We start from the raw sequence: 5146 nt of genomic DNA, 5'->3' as shown, positions 1-5146 counted from the left end.
AGCACTGCACAGAGCATCCCCAGAGTGACTTGGGCTCTACGCAGTCCAATGACCCCTGCCTTCTCATGGCTTGTTTCAGGTGTCCATCTTCCCTGTCCAAATGACTCGTGGCTTCGCTATTAATGCTAACACTTAGGTATGCTTTGCAATCATACTTGAAAATGTCTTTTTAGAAATTGGGCCTTGGCCCAACCTTGGCCCTCAGCCCCGGGCAATGCTCTAAATCCTGGCATCCCTCAGGTATCCGTGGTCTCCTGGGTGCAGAAAAGGCACTCCTGAAGGCACTTCTGGGCTCAAAATAACGGCTCAGGCACATAGCGCCCTGTGAACCATGTGAGGTTCCACTCATGCTCCTCCTGCCCTCAGTTTGGGGCAGAGACACCATCTTTCTCCATCTCGCTGGGCACTGGGCATATTCTTGCTTCACCTCCTCCTAATGGGACCTGCTGCCCAAGCGTACGGGTATTGGCGTATACGCGACATCACACATTAAAGGCATATGCATACGGCGACATCACGATTAAAGGACATCACTGAGAGGATTATAGAATCAGAGGACAGTCCAGGCTGGAAGGTTGTATTGGGTATTGGGTTTACTTGGCTAGGATTTGGTAGCAGGGGGGTCTGCAGGGGTGGTTTCTGTGAGAAGGTGCCAGAAGCTGTCCTCATGTCAGATGGAGCCGGATCCAGCCGCCTCCAAGACGGACCCGCTGCTGGCCAAAGCTGAGCCAATCAGCGACGTTGCTAGCGCTTCTCTGATAACATACTTAAGAAGGCGTAAATAACTGCTGCGCAACAGCAGCTGGGAGAGAGGAGTGAGAATACGTGAGAGAAAACAACTATGCAGACACCAAGGTCAGTGAAGAAGGAGGGCGAGGTGGCATGGGAGCTCCAGGTGCCGGGGCAGAGATTCCCCTGCAGCCCATGTTGAAGACCATCGTGATGCATGTTGCGCCCCTGCAGCCCATGGAGGACCACGGTGGAGCAGATATCCACCCTGCATTCCATGGAGGACCTCCGCCCAGAGCAGGTGGATGTACCCTGAAGGAAGCTGTGACCCCGTGAAGAGCCTGCGCTGGAACAGATACCTGGCAGGAACTGCGGTCCCGTGGGGAGGAGCCGATGCTGGAGCAGGTTTTCTGGCAGGACCTGTGAGCCCGTGGGGGACCCACGCTGGAGCAGTCTGTTCCTGAACAACTGCACCCTTTGGAAAGGACCCACGCTGGAGCAGTTTGTGAAGAAATGCAGCTCCCGTTGGAGAAGTTTGTGAAGAACTGTCTCCTGTGGGTGGGACCCCGCAGTGGAGCAGGGGAGGAGTGTGAGGAGGAAGGAGTGGAAGAGACTGCGCGTCATGAACTGACCGCAACCCCCATTCCCCATTCCTCTGCACCACTCAGGGGGGGAGGAGGTAGAGAAGTCGGGAGTGAAGTTGAGCCCAGGAAGAAGGGGAGGCTGTGGCGAAGGTGTTTTTAGATTTGTTCTCATTTCTCATTATCCTGCTCCGTGGTTAGTTGGCAATAAATTACATTAATTTCCCCAAGTCGACTCCGTTTTGCCCGTGACGGTAAAACACCTGGTGGCCAGGGGCTGGTATTGCTGCTGTGCCCTGAGGTAAGCATTTCGCAGAATCACAGAACTGTTGAGGCTGAAAGGCACCTCTGGAGATCACCTAGTCCAACCCCTCTGCTCAAGCAGGGTCAGCTAGAGCAGAACTAAGTCTAGAACTATGTCCAGAGAGGTTGAATTTCTCGACAGATGAAGACTCCGTGACCTCTCTGAGCAACCTGTTCCAGTGTTTGACCACCCCCACAGCAAAAGGTTTTTCTTTGTGTTCTACCGCATTGTCATGTGTTTTAACTTTTGCCCATTGCCTCTCGTCCTGCCAGTGGGCACTACTGAGAAGAGTCTGGCCGCACAAGACAGAAGGTCTCTGCTTCCTGGTGCCCCTGGAGCTGGGGATGCGCTATGCTGTCCTTTGACGACCTGCTGCCTGGAAAGGAGGGGAAACATCAACAGGAATGATGGAAAGCTTGGCATGGCAGACTGAAGGCATCAGGGAAGAATCTGACTGGCAGAGAAAGAGGCTCCCCTATGCACGTGGCCCCAGGCCGATGCCACACGGCTGCTTCCCTATGCCCCTCAGGAACCTCTCAGTGGTACCCAGACGGGGCACATCTCAGTGCTGCCAGAGCAGGGAGGCAGCAGGACTGAGGGAGCTGGCTCAGGGACAGGGTGCAACAAATGTGGGTAGTGGCGTTTCCAGGAAAGCAAGCCTCCTGGGAAAGGGAGGCTGGGGGCAGCCTGGAAACACTGACAACAGCCAACTGGACTTGTCAGGAACCACAGTGAAGTCAGAGCATGCGGCTGCAGCTTCTCCACATGAAAGGCTTCATCTGGCAAATGCCAAACCATTTTGCCAGGATGCTTGCTTTTAAGGAAAAGCTTTTCAGAGGAGAGCCGGTGGGTGGTTTCCTGTGTGGTGATGCCAGCTGATGCTGGAGTTCCCCTCTGCTCCCCGAGGCCATGGGGCCCTCCAGGCCTGATGCTCACCACCTTCCTCCTCCCAGCCTCCCCAGGCTCTCACTCCTTTTCCCATAGCTCCTGGCTCTGGACAAGGGTCAGTCATGGCAGAGGGCTCCCCCATGCCCACAGAGGCAGCAGAACCCTGTAACCTCAAAGCTTTTGCATGGGTCAGGAGCGAGGATCCTGGGAAACAGCTCAGCCCCTCGAGGCTGCCTGGAGGCAGCATGAAAAAGGTTGGCCTGGGTTCGGGCTTCTCCTCAGTGAGGCCTGAGTGCTGTGGCCCTGTCTGTGTGCCCTCAGATAGCGAGGGGCTAAGACTATGTCAGTGCCTGGCACTGTCATGGAGGGATGTCACTACGGGCCTTGGAATGGTAGGGCCCAGGCGTGAAGTCAGGCACAGCTACGTACACACGCGCATACACTAACGCATACCCAACACGCACAAGTGTGCGCAATGATACACACAGATGCACGGACACAAGCAACGACACAGACACGGGTAGTTGCATACAAGTACTCACAGCTGTGCAAAGAAATACACTCGTCCACAGAGACGTGATCTCACCAGAGGCACACAGGTGTGTGTACACACAAGCATACAAGCATATGTGCTCCCACGCTCCCACGCACATTATTGCAGATAAGCACATGGGGGCAGAGGCGATAGGAAGGGATGTGACTGAGGAGTTGCTGGGGACCTCCCTGCCAGAGCAGGGATGGGGCACTCTAAGCAGGACAGATGCACAGGCAGCATTTAGAGGAGTCTCAGGGACCGTCCAGAGAGAGGAGGAGGCCAAAGAGTTTGGCAACTTCCTCCTGAGGGCAGCTGAAGGCGAAAGAGAGTTGAAAAGCTGAAGTGCAGTATGCCTGCCTGGGAAGACAACAGCCACTGGCTGTTGGAGTGAGCCCTGAGGGAAGGAAAGGGGAGGACAGGACACATACTCACAGGAGCCCTTGGGGGACGAGCCAAGGATTGCAGGGCTGTTAGCAGCTGGGGCCCTTCCTGTCAGCAGGATCATAAAAGAAACCCACCGGAGTGCCCCGGGCTGACATGGCCTGCCTCCACTGGAGCCCTTGGGCACTTAGACTGTGTCTTCTGCCCACACTGACGCATTCTTGCCCCGGAACTCCTGGGACCTCTCATCCCAGCACTCAAAACAAGCGTCCGTGATGGAAGGGGCATGCCATAAACCAGGAAATGCAAAGGCAGCATAGAGGGAAACAGCAACACATCCCCGGGATGTTTCCGTTCGTTAGGAGCATGCAGGAAAATTGTCACTTATGCAGCGCTGCCTTTGGGCTTGAGGCAGTGTGAGGCCAGTATAAAAGCCAGCCCAACGGGTCGCTCTCTCAACCACTTCTGTCACCTCCTCCTCCTTGGGAACCGGGTGAGTTGGAACCCCTTTTCTCCTCTACCGCCCCTATAGGACAGGGTCTTGCTTTCAAGGACATCTCCGTTGATACCTGCTCCTTCGTCTTATGTTAGTGCTCTGGGATCATGATCGCGATGGGGGGAGAGAGCAGAGGAGAGACGGTCTGTCATGGAGATAGGCTGAGGCTGGGCTGAGGTGGCTCTTTGGCTCCAGGCTAGGCAGGAGGATCCCTGGGCCTGGCTCCTATCCGAAGGACCCTGCTGGGCTCAGGCAAACAAGCCCTTGTTCCCTCCTGCACGCCCTCAACCTCCCCACCCGGCAGGTGTCTTGGCTTCCTTTTGGTGGGGTTGCAGGCTGTTCCTCAGGTGTCCGTGTGCTCTGCTTCCTCCCTGCCCTCTCTCCCAGGTGCGCTGCCAGCCCCGAGACATGTCCTGCTCCGACAAGTGCCGGCCATGCCAGCCCTGCCAGCCGTGCCAGCCCTGCTGCCCAACCCCGCTGGCCAACAGCTGCAATGAGCCCTGTGTCAGGCAGTGCCAGCCTTCCACGGTTGTCATCGAGCCCTCTCCTGTGGTGGTGATTCTTCCTGGCCCCATCCTCAGCTCCTTCCCGCAGAACACCGCTGTGGGATCCTCCACCTCCGCTGCCGTTGGCAGCATCCTCAGCTGTGACGGAGTCCCCATCAACTCTGGGTGCTGTGACCTCTCCTGTATCACCAGCCGCTACTGTGGCAGCAGAAGGTGCCCCCCTTGCTAAAGCCACCGGTGACAGCCCAGACAAGGAACCCCGGGAGCCCCGAAGATGATGCCAGGCTGAATGACGGAGATCGTGGCTACTGCTTTGAGAGGCTCTGAGCATGCCCCGCTCCTCCTGCAAAAGGTGTCAGCCCTTTGGAAGGGGCCAGCCTGGGCTCTCTGAAAACATGGCCGATGCCTCTCGTTCCCTCCCTCCCCTCTCTCCTTTCCCTCCTTTTCCTTGGTTGTGTCCTGCTCCCTGGGCCGTGAGGCCCGCCAAAGCCAGCTTAGGGGGGACCTGCCTGCCCCTCTCCCTCTGTCGGGCAGCCAGACAGGTGCCCTGTGGGAACTCTCCCTTGATCATGGGGCACTGACTCTTGGCTGCCCATGGTGATCCTTTCACTGTGGCCTCTCCTCAGAGACATCTTGTTGCCCTCTTTGGACTCATTAAACTCTGCTGCATCCCAGCCTCTGGCTCTGTGTGGTCCTTTCCTCTCTGCGTGCTCTCTAAAGCTGTCC

The 5146-nt window shown here is 56.7% G+C and overlaps 1 pseudogene; it reads left to right on the top strand.

Annotated features, from left to right (window-relative positions):
- Nucleotides 1–3784: 3784 nt before the first annotated feature.
- LOC140646025 (feather keratin Cos2-3-like) lies at nt 3785–4649 on the top strand (annotated as a pseudogene).
- The last annotated feature ends 497 nt before the right edge of the window (nt 4650–5146 follow it).

This window comes from Ciconia boyciana, unplaced genomic scaffold (genome assembly GCF_034638445.1).
Source record: "Ciconia boyciana unplaced genomic scaffold, ASM3463844v1 HiC_scaffold_123, whole genome shotgun sequence".
NCBI lineage: Eukaryota > Metazoa > Chordata > Aves > Ciconiiformes > Ciconiidae > Ciconia > Ciconia boyciana.
This window is presented reverse-complemented; position numbering and strand designations above follow the sequence as displayed.